We start from the raw sequence: 18,553 nt of genomic DNA, 5'->3' as shown, positions 1-18,553 counted from the left end.
CATAACCATGCAACACCTGAAGAATGTTGTTACAGGCCGTCAGTGTCAATAGCATGGTTATAAAACTCACATAAAAGTATAAAACAAGATTGATTTACGAGATTCATATGTGCATTGCAGCTTTCTACATTAGTTTTCATTACAAAGTTGTTTTTAATCATTCAAGTATAAAAGATACCAACACATTCCAACTTTGGAAACTTTTTGAATCACTTACAAGAAAATATTGGATTTTCTAAAAACCTCGTTTACCAATTTACTACCAAAAAGGATATACTTTTCAACTCAAAACACTCATGAACTCACCAACTTAATTGTTGACACTTTTCAAAACCACTTGTATTTCTCAGGGAATCAGTGATACAGGTAACTACCAGCTTTTCGGAGAAGGAACACTAAGGATGTTTTTATTATTGAACATTTAGCATCATATTGTAATATTCTTTTGACAACATGTATAACGCAACAATATACGTTTTCATTTTATATATATATGATGTTTGTGTTACTTTCTTTACAATATTCAATTGTTGTGATACTACGTGAAGTCATCCACCCCCGAATGTTTCCGCCATTCTGGTTTGGGGGTGTGACAGATTGGTATCAGAGCATTGTTTATAGTGAACTAAGTATATCAAACCATAAAAGATATACAAACTATAAATACAACGGGAACCAAAAACCCTCTGACAAAACATTTTCATAGAAATATATTTTCTCTAAATATATACGTTTTTACCCACATGTATCAGTCTCGTATCATGACAGGTTTTTCTAAAAAGTAGTAAGGCAAGTTGCGATACCACGATTGGGCCTTGGGGTATGTAATCAAATCGAGAATAAATATAGCCTGATCAACTATATTTATCCTAGATTTGACCAATGTACGTCGAGGAACAGTCGTAGTAGTCAACAAGCCAAAAACTTATAAAATCTAGATTCGCTAAATTGAAATACTATAAGTCTATTGTTAAAAATAATTGAACGATAAAATATTGCGCTCCGTAAAAATATAGATAGGCTTAGGAAGTCGTTAAATAAAAAATTTTCTTTTCTTAAAAAAAAAAATCTCATACCTCTACAGACAAATGGCCGGATTTCCTTTACCAGGAGACCCCTACTACCTAAACTAAGGTAACGGCGGTTGGATAGAAGAAGACCCGGAGGAAGACCCAGAGGAAATCGAAGAAGAGGTCGAAGAAGAGTTCGAGGAGGGAGTCGAAGAAGAATTCGAAATCGAAGTCGGAGAAGAATACGAAGTCGACGAGGAGATCGTGGAAATTTCTAGCGGAACAGACTCCGAACCGGAAGTAATCGACCCTCCCATCCCCCATCCTCCCGTAATCAGACCATATCAACCGGGACCCATCCCCATCTGGGGAAGCCACCTCTACTACTGGAGCCGTCAGCAAGGTGTACGCCCTCCATTCGGCATGTGTCGGGATTTTTACAATGTCAGTGGGGGAGGCTCAGCTGATCGAGCACTTCCTGTTGTCGTGAACGCTATAGCTAACCAGAACTACCAGGCAGACCAACAAGCAGCCAGAGTTCGCGAGATCAACACTGCTACCCAAGGTAACGCCGCTGACATCCGCCGTTTGGAAGGACTACATGAGAATACCCAAATCTACACGGGGACACTTCAGAACCAAATGATAACGGCTCTAGATGAAATAAGAGAGATGAAAGAACAACAAGCAGATCTCGAGAGGCGACTGATGGGAGTCAAACGGTCAGATGCCGAATCCAGCTCCAAATGCCACAAGTAGAGCTTGTTCAAGCTCCAACAATTTTGATATAGACTAGGACCTCGGATAAAGTTTTTCCCTTATTTTCTTTTGTATCTGTAAATGGAGACCTCTAGATAGGTCAAATTTTCCTAAAACTAGAAGCATAATGTAACACACCTTAGGTGTGACATATATATAAATATGAAGTACTTATTTATATACCTCTCGAAACCTATGAAATTAACTAAATTGTTGTATCTAATTTGAAACCAAAAACTAAAGTCAAAACAAATTACAAGATATGACTAACCCTCAAATACACGATTGTCAAAACATTAGAAACTTATAGTATTCATTCTTATTTTCTCTACCAAAACATGCCTCCTCGTAGATCAACACGCAGAAACTCAACTCCAGCACCACCTCCACCACCCCCTCCAACTATGGATGCAGCTATGTTCCAAACTGCTGTAACAGCCGCTGTAACCGCGGCGATGGCTCAAATGAGCAACAATGGGTCAGGAGGAGGAATAAACAGCTTTACAAATGGCCCAAGCCAAGGCCGTCCCGGAGTCTGCACTTACAAAGACTTCACCAATGGAAAACCTATTCCCTTTTATGGGACTGGGGGAGTATTGGCTCTGTCCCAATGGATAGAGAAAACGGAAGCCGTATTTGAAGTTTGCGCATGCCCTGAAGAAAGCAAAGTAAAATTTGCTGCTTGTACATTCTCTGAACGCGCCTTGACATGGTGGAACAGCCATGTCAAGACACTAACCCTAGTGGTGGCGAACTCCATGGGTTGGGAAAACTTGAAGCGAATGCTCCTTCGGGAATATTGCCCAAGAGGCGAGATTCAGAAGCTTGAACAAGAATTGTGGAACCTTTCGATGGTAGGCTCGGACATCGCAGGTTACACCAACAGGTTCAGCGATTTGATAACACTTTGTCCAGGGATGTTGATTCTAGAAAGCCAAAAAGTGGAGAGGTACATCTGGGGATTATTACCCCAACTGCGAGGAAGTGTGTTAGCTTCCAAGCCCATGACCTTCGACAGCGCCAAGGAACTGGCGCAATCTCTCGTTGATCATGGCGTCTGCCAAGGAGTCACGACTATCGTAGCTGAACCAACCAAAGGGAACAACAACAACAATAACAATGCCAACAACAACAGCAAGAAGAAATTCTGGAACAAGAGAAAGGGGCAAACCTCGCAAGAACCTTCAAAGAAACAAATGGTGGCGGTTCATGCTGCTACTGCTTCCGCCACAACTCCTACAACCCCGGCGCCAACAAAACAATATGCAGGGAACTTGCCCAAGTGCAGCAAATGCAACTACCATCACCACGGTAATTGTCGCGAGATGTACTGTAAGAACTGCGACAGGAAAGGGCACACTGCCCGTTTCTGTAAAGCGCCAGCGTAGCCAGTCACTCAAGTTCCTGGTACTGGGGTAAGCCAAGCATGTTATGGATGTGGAGAAACTGAGCATTTCAAGAGGGACTGCCCCAAGACAAGGAATGTTGGTGGTATTGGGAGAGTGCTGGCGATAGGTCAAAATGAAGCAATAACTGATCCAACAGTAGTTACGGGTACGTTTCTCCTCGACAACATATATGCATGCATACTCTTTGACTGCGGTGCGTAGAGAAGTTTTGTGAGTCATAAATTCAAACACCTACTTAACCAAAGACCCCAACCACTTAATAAAATATTCACTGTAGAAATGGCTAATGGAAAAACATAAAGCACAAGTGATATGTACGTAGGGTGCACATTAAATTTAAACGAACACTTATTTCAAATCGACCTTATGCCCATTTCGATAAGAAGTTTTGATGTAATCATCGGTATGGACTGGTTGAGTCTTCACCATGCCGACATTCTTTGCCATGAAAAGGCCGTTCGTCTCAATCTGCCCAACGGTGAAAATCTTATCATATATGGAGACAAACCTAGTTCAAATTTGCAAATCATCTCCTATATTAAAGCACGAAAATATCTTCGCAAGGAATACCATGCCTTTCTAGCCCACGTAGTAGACCAGAAGCAAGAACCAAAGAACATTAAAGACATTCCGGAAGTCTGCAACTTCCCAGACATTTTCCCAGAAGATCTCCCAGGAATCCCACCGGAACGTCAAGTCGAATTCAGAATCGACTTAATCCCCGGAGCTACCCCAATAGCAAAGTCACCTTACCGTTTAGCTCCAGCCGAGATGCAGGAATTGTCCAGTCAATTGAACGAGCTGTTGAGCAAGGGATTCATCAGACCAAGCTTCTCACCATGGGGAGCACCAGTCGTATTTGTGAAAAAGAAGGACGGGTCTTTTCGCATGTGCATCGATTATCGAGAGCTGAACAAACTGACAATCAAGAACCGATATCCCCTTCTGCGCATAGACGACCTGTTTGACCAACTACAGGGAGCGAGCTACTTCTCAAAGATCGACCTAAGATCTGGTTATCACCAACTACGAGTACTAGAAGGAGCCATCCCCAAAACGGCTTTCCGAACACGATATGGTCACTACGAGTTTGTAGTAATGCCCTTCGGATTGACAAACGCTCCAGCAGTGTTCATGGATTTGATGAATCGAGTATGTCGTCCCTTCCTGGACAAATTCGTGATTGTGTTCATAGATGATATACTCATCTATTCTAGAAGCCAGGAAGAACACAGCCAACATCTCCGCCAGGTTTTGGAAACACTGAGGACAGAGAAACTGTACGCAAAATTTTCAAAGTGCGAATTTTGGATTCGGGAGGTGGGTTTCCTAGGACACATAGTAAGCAAGGAGGGAATACATGTGGATCCCTCGAAGATCAAGGCAATAGAGAATTGGACGATTCCAAGAACCCCTACAGAGATCCGGCAATTTTTGGGACTCGCCGGGTATTACCGAAGGTTCATACAAAATTTCTCCAAGATTGCCAAGCCACTCACCACACTAACTCAGAAGAATGTGACCTTCGACTGGGGAGAAAAGCAAGACGCCGTGTTTCAAACGCTAAAACGAGCATTATGTAGTGCGCCCATCCTAACCCTGCCAGAAGGAACGGAGGACTTTGTGGTCTATTGCGATGCATCAAACCAAGGACTCGGGTGTGTCCTGATGCAACGATGGAAGGTCATCGCCTATGCCTCAAGGAAACTAAAGACGCATGAAGTGAACTACACAACGCACGATCTTGAGCTTGGAGCAGTCGTCTTCGCTCTAAAGATATGGAGACACTACCTCTACGGCACGAAATGTACGATCTTCACTGACCATAAAAGCCTTCAACATATCCTCAACCAGAAAGAACTCAACATGAGACAAAGACGGTGGGTAGAACTACTAAATGATTACGAATGCGAAATTCGATATCACCCTGGAAAGGCTAATGTAGTGGCTGATGCACTCAGTCGGAAGGAGTACTCAGGTCGCCGAGTGAAGTCCCTAACTATGAAAATCCATTCACACCTGTCCACGCAAATCAAGGAAGCCCAAATAGAAGCCTTGAAATCCGAAAATGTGGCAGGAGAAGCCCTAAGAGGAATGGATAAGAACCTTGAAACCAAGAGCAACGGAGTTCGATATTTCATGGATCGAATATGGACACCGAAGTTTGGTGGATTCAGAGAAATCGTCATGGACGAAGCCCATAAAACACGATACTCCATACATCCCGGCTCCGACAAGATGTATCTCGACCTCAAGAAGTTGTACTGGTGGCCGAACATGAAAGCCGAAATTGCTACCTACGTGAGTAAATGTCTGACGTGCGCTAAGGTCAAAGTAGAATACCAAAAGCCTTCGGGTTTATTACAACAACCAGAAATACCCGAATGGAAGTGGGAGCGGATAACCATGGATTTCATAACCAAGTTACCCAAAACGACAAGCGGACTCGACACCATTTGGGTAATTGTCGACAGGTTAACTAAATCAGCACATTTCCTACCGATCAAAGAGACGGATAAATTGGAGAAGTTAACAAGGACATACCTCAGAGAAATTGTACGACTGCATGGTGTGCCCGTATCCATTATCTCAGACCGAGATAGTAGATTCACCTCAAGGTTCTTGCAGTCGCTACAAAAAGCTTTGGGGACAAGACTAGACATGAGTACCGCTAATCACCCACAAACCGGCGGCCAAAGCGAGAGAACCATACAAACCCTAGAAGACATGCTGAGAGCTTGCGTAATCGATTTTGGCAAAGCATGGGACACACATCTACCCTTGGTCGAGTTCTCGTACAACAATAGCTACCACACCAGCAGCTATGGCCGCAAGTGTAGGTCACCTTTATGCTGGGCCGAAGTGGGGGACACACAACTAGCAAAAGGACAAGCAACTGACAACACGCTCACTGGACCAGAAATCATAAGGGAAACTACGGAGAAAATTGTTCAAATCCGAGAACGTCTAAAGGCATCAAGGAATAGACAAAAGAGTTATGCAGATAAGAGACAAAAACCCTTGGAATTCCAAGTTGGAGACCGTGTCCTACTAAAAGTCTCACCTTGGAAAGAATTAATACGCTTCGGAAAACGTGGGAAACTGAACCCCAGATACATCGGACCATTCGAGATCCTTGCCAGGATCGGTCCAGTGGCTTACAAACTTAGACTACCTCAGGAACTCCACAACGTACACCCTACCTTTCACGTATCAAACCTAAAGAAGTGCTTATCCGATGAGACCCTTGTCGTCCCTCTAGATGAAATTTCAATAAATGAAAACCTCCAATTTGTAGAGGAACCAGTAGAGATCATGGATCGGGAAGTCAAAAGGACTAAACAAAGCTGCATACCTATCGTAAAGGTCCGCTGGAACGCCAAGCGAGGACCTGAATACACCTGGGAACGAGAGGATCAGATGAAACAAAAGTACCCGCATCTTTTTCCTAAACTGTAAACTCTATCTTAGATTAAATTTCGGGACGAAATTCCCTTAACAGGGGGATGATGTGACAACCCTATATTTTCCAAAAGCATTGTAACGCTCACAAGTCAAATATAACTAAATTAACCTTGAAGATAAAGTGTTCAAGTATCTAAGTTGGGATGCATCAAATATTAGATAACCTGTCAAGGTTTCCGAAAACATAAAGAACGCTCAAAACCGGGTTATATTGAAGAAATTATAACCACTCGTATATTTACGACAAGACATTAAAATATTATTTGACGTAAATAGTAAAATCTAAATAATGTGTATTTTAGCCTTAATAATCTAAAAAAAATCGTAGATCTCGTTGAAAGGTGAGCGTGCATAAAAAGATCGCCCAAATTGGACCTCGTATGAAGAAGTTACGAATTTTCAATGTTTCGTAACAGTAGTAGAGGGCTAAAAACTCGAATTGAAGATCGAGTGTAAATTAGCTAACGCAATCTAAATGAGAGTTGAAGATCTCCACAATAGGAGCAAATTGATAAAAAGACAAACGGAAATCGACGCCGAATAAAGAACCTATAAATCTTTAACGAACTTTAGGAGGCCCGACCTATTTAAACTTATTTCATTAAAAATAAAGTCAAAACTAGCCGACGGAGTCTAAAGGAAAGTTGTAGAGCATAATCTCACCTACGCGTGGATATAAAGAACACGATAAACGGAGCTCGTACGCGAAAGTTACGGAATTTAGAAGAGGACAGGCCAGATTACGCCCCGCGTACTAGACCCAGAGTCGAGTCCCATCGGCCCGCCCACTCTACGCTTAGCTAGCCAGGAGTTGTAAGCCATGACGCATTGTTACGCCCCGCGTAACCGAGGTACGCGCCGCGTACGGGGGTTTCCAGCCCTATAAATAGATGGCATAAGCTCGAGTTTTTGCACACCATTCACAATTCCTCAGTCATTCTCTCATACTTCTAAGCTCTAGAGACCCTCCCCTCACCTCGGTTTCCGCACTTGAGCCCCCGACGAAAGATTTACGCTGCAAAGATCCCCGAAGAGCCCGACAACGCAACTATCCGCAGTCGAAGTTCTACTCAACTCTAGCCTCTCTCTTCAAACCTAACGAGTGAGTTCATACCCCTACTTTTCAATTCCTTTTCATATTTTAGGGGGGGGGGAATACAAGTACATTGCACGTTAAAGTATCGTTTTATAAACATAAATGAAAATTCTATCTTCGAATATCGATACAAACAACTTATGTATACAAGAGCTATTATGTCACTAAGTTATTTATACTAAATGGAACATACTATTTGAAAAACTATAATGGGTATAGTTAACAAGTCAGTCCTACATTTTACATATACATCTTGAAAAACGAAACACTTTCAAAAGAAGTAAGGTCATTTCATTGTAAATCTACTTATGCTAGGCAATGTGAGATATTCAAACTTCAACGTACATTTTTGTATGCATTTCAAGTCCTGTATTATATACCATAATCCCTTGGAGGGAGAGCGTGATACTTGTGTATAGATCTATACGGGATTGACAATCCCACACCTAAACTACTAGCTATAGTTAGACCGGCAGGTCTGGGGTGACAAATGTCATAACACTGCAACACCTGAAGAATGTTGTTACAGGTCGTCAGTGTCAATAGCATGGTTATAAAACTCACATAAAAGTATAAAACAAGATTGATTTATGAGATTCATATGTGCATTGCAGCTTTCTACATTAGTTTTCATTACAAAGTTGTTTTTAATCATTCAAGTATAAAAGATACCAACACATTCCAACTTTGGAAACTTTTTGAATCACTTACAAGAAAATATTAGATTTTCTGAAAACCTCGTTTACCAATTTACTACCAAAAAGGATATACTTTTCAACTCGAAACACTCATGAACTCACCAACTTAATTGTTGACACTTTTCAAAACCACTTGTATTTCTCAGGGAATCAGTGATACAGGTAACTACCAGGTTTTGGGAGAAGGAACACTAAGGATGTTTTTATTATTGAACATTTAGCATCATATTGTAATATTCTTTTGACAACATGTATAACGCAACAATATACGTGTTCATTATATATATATATATATATATATATATATATATATATATATATATATATATATATATATATATATATATATGTGATGGCTTTGTTACTTTCTTTACAATATTCAATTGTTGTGATACTACGTGAAGTCATCCACCCCCGAATGTTTCCGCCATTCTGGTTTGGGGGTGTGACAACATATGTTATCATATGTTAAATAGGTCCCTAAGTGTGTCCAAGTCCTTACTTGACACCGAGCACCCAACGGGCACCTTCGTCGGATCCACTTACACCAGGTGAGTTCATACCCCTGAATGAACTTTTTAAATGTTTTTACATGTTTTATAGGGGGAATACAAGTTAAACATGCCAGTTATCATATCAATCACATATGATTGATAACTCGCATGCACAAGAATTTACCACACTGTAAACTGTTTTACCGAGTAGGATACTGTAAATGGTTTTTTTTAAATGTTTTCTCTTGTTCATAACTCTTACTTATACTGTTTTATCAAAGTTCATTTTAAACTGCTTTATGAAAGGTTTCCAAAGAATTTCTAAAGGTTTTAAAACTTATTTTACCAAAGAATACCAAGTTGTGACTTTCTTAAGTATAAAGGTTTTTCCAAGGTTTTCATCAAAGTTGTCTTCCATGTCGTATACTCTTGCTTGTTAGATGTCGTTGCTTCGCTTTTACTTAGTTTAAGCTCCTACTTGATAACGTTTCCACTTGTGATACACTTATATTTGGTAACGCTTATACTTCACGATTCGATTATTCCACATTGTTTGTTTACACTTTACGATTTGGTTATTCCACACTATTTGTTCAAACTTTTATGATTCAGTTATTCCACACTGTACGTAATACATCACGATTCAGTTATTCCACACTGTACGTAATACATCACGATTCGGTTATTCTACACTGTACGTTATACATCACGATTCAGTTATTCCACACTGTACGTTTACACACCACGACTTAGTTATACACCTCGATACGTTTCCACTTGTTACACACTCAGCCGTAGTTAGATGTATGTTTGTACTTGTATAGGTGCATATAAATAATGATTGAAGGACTTAGGAGGGTTTGTCCGCCCTATTTCCTTTTCTTCGTTGAGATGTGGTCTTCGTTGAGATGTGGTCTGGTGGGATCAGATGGCCGTCCGAAGGTCGTTTGATTCATTAGTTGTATGTTATGTATACGAGCATAGACATATATGTTTACTCTATTCAGTTCAGTTATGTGTCTCTACCTCTAGTTTAGCACTTATATATGAAACCCACTACCCACTCTTTGGGATGCATCTTTGGGACACGGCCTTCTCCGTCGTCTAGTTGGTAACCAGAGTCTCCTGTAGGGAGAGCGGGCATTGTGTGTATAGATCTATACAGGATTGACACCCCCGCACCCTGACTGCTAGCTACAGTCCACGGCCCACCAAGCCAAGGGGTGACAAATGTCATGTTTTATAGATGCTTGTAGGGCGTCAGGTACTCTAGTGTCGGTTAGTATGGTTACGAGTGTCCCAGGTTGCCTTATAATTCATGGCCTTAAGGTAACGGTATTTCACCAGCAACTTACACTGTATGCTGGAAACCCATTCTCAGAGTCACACTGTTTTTAGAGCTTGCAAGCTGTATCTTTCATTTGATACTGTCTGCGGTCTATATTCTTTGTTTTAGACCTTGTTAGTTGTATCATTCATTTAATATTGTCTGCGGTCTGTATTCTTTGGTTTAGACCTTACTAGTTGTATCTTTCATTTGGTACCGTCTGGGGTCTGTATCTCCTTTTGTTAGACTGAGCCAGGCGTGTCGTTCGTTTGATACTCTCTTGGAGTCTATGATTCCTTTTGCCTTAGTCATCCGTCCTCACTGCTGAGGCATATGTTATTTCCCTGATTTCTCTTGCTTTCTTTAATAATCAAATTCTGTATTTTGATAATAATAGCAATTAAGGGAAAACTACTTTTTACCACCTAAGTCCGTCCAGTCTTGGTAGAAGACTGCTTTTATTAAAGAAAATATAGGATTTTCTGGAAAGGACACTAATGTAAAGGATACTCTAAAACTACCACTTTTATTAAAGTTATTTGATTAAAATGACACTAAATACTTATGAACTCACCAGCATTTGTAAAAATACTGATACTCGCTTTTCAAATAACTTGTATTCTCAGGTCAGCATTAGACAGGTACATCACCGGAGCTGTTGATGAAGATAGCTTAGTACCATGTTGTTCCTATTACATTTACTTGTATTACTTTGATATATTGTAATGTGAACCATGTAAAACTATTACTATTAATGCAATGTTTTGTTGTACTTTGATTACTATAATGCATGTGTTGTGATACTTGACATGATGTCATCCACCCCAGAACGTTTCCGCCGTTCCGTTTTTGGGGTGTGACAGATACCCCAGACCCCTCAACCATCAGGTTAGAATGCCAACATACTATGGGCCCAATCGAAGAGCCCGAGGCAATTGTTGACCGTAAGACTAAGAAGCTACGACGCAAGATGGTCGACTTAGTGCTATTCTGATGGAAACATTCGAATGGGCTGAATCTCACTTGGGAAACAGAGAGTGACATGATGAGTCGCTACCCGCATCTGTTTGCTGATGCATGATTCCGGGACGGAATCATCCTAAGGGGGAGAGAATTGTAATGCCCGGGTTTCGGGACTAAGCATTTTTAGATGATGTAATAATCTAGGTCAACTATTGTAACTCTTTTTTATGTAATAAAGATGAAATATTTTAATTCTATGTGAATTATGTGTATTTGTGTGCTTATTACTTTATTATAAAAAATATATTTAACAAAGAATAAAAATAAGCATCAAAATTAAAGTGTGAAATAAGTCCTATATCTCTACATAAAGTGGTAGTGGTCGAAACAAGGATTCCGGGGATATAAAGAACGCCGAAATCCGAGTTATAACGAAGAAGTTATGGCACGCCGAAGTTTTACGGCAAAACCGGCACGGCACCGGGAGATATAAATAGTGAGTTTATGATGGAGGAATTTTTAGCCTTAGTGATCTAAACTAAAGTCGTAGAATATGTTAAACCGAGAAAATCCATAAAAAGAACGCCCAAATCTGATTTCGTATGAAGAAGTTATGAATTTTCTAAAATTCGGCTTAGCAGTGCACAACCCAAAACTCGAATTTTAGTTCGAGTGGTTTTTGGCTTATGCGATCTAAATAAGATTTGAAGATCTCATTAATAGGAAATTAACGGTAAAAAGACAGACGAAAACGGAGTCCGTATGAAGGAGTTACGAATTCTTCGCGGTCATTTAACAGTCTAAACGCCTCCTACTGTTAAATTTTAGACCAGTCGAGAATTAGCCGACGGAGTCTAAATGAAAGTTGTAGATCTTGATTTTACCTATGCGTTTAAAAAAATAACATCGAAAACGGAGCTCATATGCGAGAGTTATGATTTTTCTAAGTTTTAAGGCTGATACGTGATAGGGGGTGACGTGGCACCACCAGAATTGGACACGTGACACCACCAGAAGGCCACCACATGCACCAAATCGGTGAGTAGGCCCCCCTACTCGGCGAGTCCATCAGATATTTTCACTATAAATAGAGGTGTCGGGCATTCACTTCTCTTCACACCTCCCAAACTCACTTTCTCTCTCTAGTTTCTCTCTCTAGCCTCCCAAACCCCCTAAAGCCTAGGTAAACCCCCTAGCACCCGAAGGAAGCCCTGAGGCTCCCGGAGTCCAGAGAAAAGAGCCTTTCGGCTCTGAAATGCTGCTCCAGTGAAGCCCAGTTTTGAGAAAAACCCGTTGTAAGTGAGCTACACCTAACCTCTCTTTATTATAGCTTATGTTTTAATATAGTAGCATTATTAGGACCTTAAAATAATTATTTGGGCTATTATTATGAGTTATATAGAGTGTTGTTTAACTCTTATATAATAATAATAATAATATCTAGACTATTAATTAGTCACGGATGACGTTAGACTAAACCCTAGTGGTATTGATACTAGGTTTTATAGAATGAAAATTGTTTTGAGAGTATCGAAGCGCTATCCGAGTGCTGAGTCACCACCTCTCAAGTGAGAGCATAGTTACTTTCAGCTGACACATAGATATGAAGTATTTTATATAAATTACGTGCTATGTGTGCATATTACCTGAATACTTGCTATCTATGCTGGATGAACATTTTTATACATGTTTTCAATGATTTAAACTGTATATGTATTTTATATCTACGAAAATGTTGGGGTGAAACATGGGTAGATGTATTCGTTGCTGTGTGATAAAAATGAAATAATGAGAGGCCTCGTTATAGATGTTATTGATGATCTAGTCATCTAGCGGAATATAGATGACGACCACAGACTATTCTAGACAGTCCAGTGGAACACTAGAAGGCTCGCAACCTGTAGGTGTTTATTCGAACTGTGTGCTCACCAGATGTACTCCATCCCCCACATGGTTTCCTTAAGGACATTTATTGCTAAGGAATCCCCTTAGCAGTAGTATCCATCCCGATGATAGTCCTTAGACTAGGTCCCTTGTGTTAGATGTCTTAGGGACGTAAAGTGAGGATAACGGGAATGGGTAATCGGGTTTATTTGGTTTGATAAAGTTAATAAACTTATTTATTGTGGGTTGAAAACCCTATGTGCTCACCAGGCTCCCAAGTCTGACCCACTCAGTTTCTTGTATTACAGGTAGTGACGTGTGAGCATAGATGTGATGTTTTGGGATGAGAGATTAATGGATTTTAGGCCTGTAAATACGGAATAATGTAGTAAGGCCTATGTTGTATTGTTTATACTTATGTACTGTATCGAACATGACATCCTGAGTCTTTTTAATGAAATACATTTCTATGGAAATGCTTTTGATAAATCTTTATCATAATATTGTTTTGGGACAAATTCCGCAACTCTTTTATTAAAAGATTACTCTGATTTTGAAATAAAGTATAAACAAAACCGATCTTTTATGGTCGTGATTTTGGGGATGTCACAGACCTAATCTAGGATTTTTATCGGGATGGACATTACTACAAGGGGTTTCCTCAACAATAGATTTCCTAAAGGCAACCATGAGGGGGATAGAGTACACCGGTGAACACATCGTTCACAACACCTACAAGTTATGAACCTGCTAGCGTTCCACAAGACTGTGTAGAAAGAGTCTGTAGTCGTCATGCATACTCCGCTAGATGACTAGGTCAACAACAACAACATCGAGACCTCTCATCAGTTTATCACACATCAACTATCTACCTAAGTTCTACCCAACATTTTGTAGATAACAATATACATATGCATACATATGCAACTTAAAAACTGATAAGATATTCATTTAATACTCATTCCAAATATACAGATTCATTCCAAGTAACAGATAATATATATCTATATACACATAGCACGTATTCACTCGGAGATACTACTTATATCTATGTGTTAGAAGAAAAGGAATATACACTCACTTGATCAGAAGATGATCAGACAGCACTACGACTTGTAGAAGTAGTATTCTTCGGTAAATCTGGAAGATCTTCACACACCGGGGTTCTCGCATGCAGAGCTTCGGCTCGGAAACTCTTTTCTTCTTGGGATCTTTGGGCTTCGGGTCTTAGGATGATACCAGGGCTTTAGGGGGTTAAAATAGGGCTTAGAGAGGGTATCGGGAGTGGGAGAGTAAGGGAATAGCAACCAAAATCGGCTGCCCTTCGATTTCTATTTATAGGGCTGAAATACTGAATTCACGTCGTGAAATCTCAAAATTCACGATGTGGGTTCATTCAGGCATTCTTCATCAGTCCACTTGCTCTGGAAGGCTCCAGAAGGCGTCAGTACTGAGTTCACGTCGTGAACTCTGACAAAGTGTTAGGGTTTGCTCCCCGAACTTCAAAAATTCATAACTTTCGCATACGAGCTCCGTTTTCAACGTTCTTTTTTTTTACCACGCGTAGGTAAAAACAAGATCTACAACTTTCGTTTAGACTCCGTCGGCTAATTTTGACTTTATTTTTATTATATTATTTTTAGTAATCCGGAACAAGAAAACTCTGTTAGAAAATCATAACTCCTTTGTCTGACGTTAGTTTTTGTCTGTCTTTTTACCATTGGACTACTATCGATGAGATCTTCAATTCTCATTTAGATTGTTTTGGCGAAAACTCGTTCGATCTCAAATTCGAACTTCGGGCTGTCTACTGCTAAGTCGAAACTTCAGAAAATCATAACTTCCTCATACGAAGTCAGATTAGACATTCTTTTTATGTACACTCTCGGTTTAACATATTCTGTCGCGAAACTTCACAGGTCATAACTTCTTCGTTATAACTCGAATTTTGACATTCTTTATATATTTGGAAAACTCGTTACGACCACCACGTCTTCATGTATCGATATCGGGCTTATCTATTATTTCATTTTAACTCATATTTTTATCCTTAATTCATTTAAATCACACAATTAAGCACAAAACACATAATACTCAAATAATACATCTTTATTATTTCAAGACGGGTTACAAAGGTTAACATAGACTATTACATCGCTATTAATGACAAGCCTAGAAACATGGGCGTTACATTTTCGCAATTCGTGATTTTGAGATTTTACTCTAATAATTGTTTTACTCTAAAATACTTTTAAATGTTTTTAATAAAGGATCAATGAATGTTTGATTATATATTAAAAATGAAAATTTTACCCTATGATTTTCGTAATGTTACAAATTCTTTTATATGTTTTTTTAATTTTTTAAGAAATTATATATATATATATATATATATATATATATATATATATATATATATATATATATATATATATATATATATATATATATTACATGATCTTGTTACTATTCTTTCAATATTTTAAGACTATAAGTAATAAAATTTTGGTGTTAGAGAATTATTTTCAGTTTATAAAATTAGTTTACTTAAATTTCAGTTTACTACAGCAAGTTTGCAGACGTTAAAAAAACAAATCTGCTTCTTATTATAAGTTGCAGCCGTTTGGTCCATCTTTTTTGTAACAGAGGGTTGTAGAGATTGTTCGCAGACTTTATGAATTTTTTATTCAAAAAACCAAATAACACATTTATCTTAATAAAATTGGCAAAACGGAATAATATGTTTCATTATTTTTAGAAACTATATTTCATAAAATATGTAATGACATAAGGTATATGTGAGTCATCTCCAACAATATCTTCAATTTGTCTTACTAAACTGTTAAAAAAAATGATTTAAGTATAAGATATTAAAACATCTTAATTTGATGTATTAATGAAATGATTATACTTAATAGTAGAGCTATCAAAAAAGATTCCATCTGTAAACCTAATTTGAACCTCAAATTAACCGGGTTTGTTTGATATTTTCAACTTATTTAATTTAAATGGATCAATCATTTTAATATATTTAATTAAATGGATTGAGTTGGATAAAAATTATCAACTCATTTAATTTGAGCGAATCAACCCTTTTAACCTATTTAATTAAATGAGTTGAATTGGTTAAAAATTATTAACAGTTTTCTAACCCCTCAATTTATTTAAATAATATTATTGAATACTTTAATTTTTATTTTATATTATTATTTATGTTTCAAATATTACAACCCTAATTATCATCTCTAAAATTGATATCGGTAACTTTAGACAGTCCAAATCTCACTCTTAAATCACTCTTTATGCCGCTCAACCATAAACTGTTGAACTCCAAATACATATCTTTAACCTATTTAATAAATGAATTAAATATGAACTCAAATCAAATAAATGGATACATTGCTAACACTAATTAAAATGTTGCATGATTTCTTTTTCTTTTTTTTGAACGGCATAGAGGAAAAATGCATTAAAAAAAGCCAAGAGGAAGCTGAACAAAACAATACATACAGAAAATTGAATTAGAATGGAAATTTGAAATGAACTAAACTAGATAAACTAATGATGAACTAGACATTTGTATTGTGAACCAAAACTCATCCTTTGAATGAGGCAACACCAACAGCGCATAACGGACAAAATATCAGTGCTTCAGTCCATAAATCTAGAGCCTCTATGAAGTGGACCCCTATCAGCAGTAAGCTCTAAGCTACTTAGTACTCCTCTGGGAAAATGCGATGCATCCAATCTTTGGCAGACATATTCGAGGCTGTCTTCAAGAAGATTCTCCAAGTGGGCATATTCGAATATTAATTGGATTTATGCAGCATAAACCAAGAAGTGTCCAGTTGTGAGGCCCTGCGAAAAGAAACAGATCGAAAGAGAAAGAGAAACTCACGCCAACATAAAATTCACCCCACCCAAATTTATAACACCAAACACACGAAAGAAACACATGATCTCTTTAGTTAACAAAGAATTGAATTGTTATTTTTTCAATCTAGGGTCTAGCAAATATCGTAGTTGCTTTGTTTGGTAGGTGTGGCTAATTAGATGCTATATATCTAGATCATAGTCTAAAAGTGTTAACGACTTTTTTGTCATTGAATTCTTCTTTATATTGTTTAGAAAAACGGAAACTATGATATTCTATTTTTTATATTCCATTTTAATTTGTAGGCATCACGAAATATCCACGATGAGAGTGATGAGCATACATAATGACCATTTGATAAATAAAAAAAAAAAAAACTAAAAGTATATAACTATTTATTTCATAAAATAGAATTTTATAAAAGCATTTCAATACAAAATGCATTTTTATTGAAACCATTATGTCATTTTGTATAAGAATGGTAGTGTTTCGCAAAAAGGTGCAAAAAAGTAAAAATCAGATTTTTGGAACGAGGATTATTCACATTATTTTCTATATCCTAAATTCCTTCCGTATTATACTTTATGGTCAGACTAATCATGTCCTTGATCTTTTTGTATCTGTTTTTTGCAATTAGTATTTTTTGTTACATTCCTTAACTAAAATTTGTTTATATCTATAAATAATAGAATTGATCTATATCCACAATTTTTTTCATCTTGCAATATTTATTTATAAGTGTTTTAACTTTTACTGACCTATTCGTTGATTAAAAAAAATTAATTGCTTTAAACAGATAAATACAATTTATTTAACTACTACACACGAAACGGCTTGAAAGCCGAATGAAGCGGCGGCTAGTAGAATTAAAGTGTAAGCCGGTGTCGGGAAAAACGCGGCGGCTCGGCCGGTAAAATGGCTTAAAATAGGCAAAAACTGATGTGTATAGATGAAGAATCCAAGGGGTTACGTGGGAGGAGTGATGAGTCATCATACTTTTTGAAAAAGACTGATTTGACCTCATGCTTTGCTTCCTTCCTTTTCAATCTCTCCTTTTTCCTCCCATTTTACCTTTCTACCCATTCTTTTTCCTAAAAAAATATACAAAATTTTCCCTTAAATTTCTTTTTATTTTTCTTTACCATAATTCAAATGCTCTTTAACTTTTAAATATTATTTCAAAGATTTGGTTTAATGAAAAAGAGAAGAGATCATAGTTCTACGTGTCTTGTTATGCCAATAATAATTACTATTTACAATTAAAATGATATTTTAATTTTATAATTCGAATAATTTTAGATATTTAGTTTGAAAATGACAGTTTTAATAATCTTAATATGTTTCTTGTTCTATAAACAAAAGAAAATCGTTTGATGTTAATGCATTTGTTTAATATTGTAAAGACTAAAGATCTAGTGGCGTTCAAAGAAAATTGTATGTAATTTAAACGATATTCTCATATTTCATTATTTGGTTTACTTCTTATGTGAACTTAGTAAATATCTTTAAACTATCTTCTATATATTTTTTAAGAGAAAAAGATGATTAAACAAGGAAATGGAAATAAAAGAAAA

Source organism: Lactuca saligna, chromosome 8 (genome assembly GCF_052625555.1).
Source record: "Lactuca saligna cultivar CGN05327 chromosome 8, ASM5262555v1, whole genome shotgun sequence".
NCBI classification, from domain to species: Eukaryota; Viridiplantae; Streptophyta; class Magnoliopsida; order Asterales; family Asteraceae; genus Lactuca; species Lactuca saligna.
Note: the sequence above shows the minus strand (reverse complement) of the source record.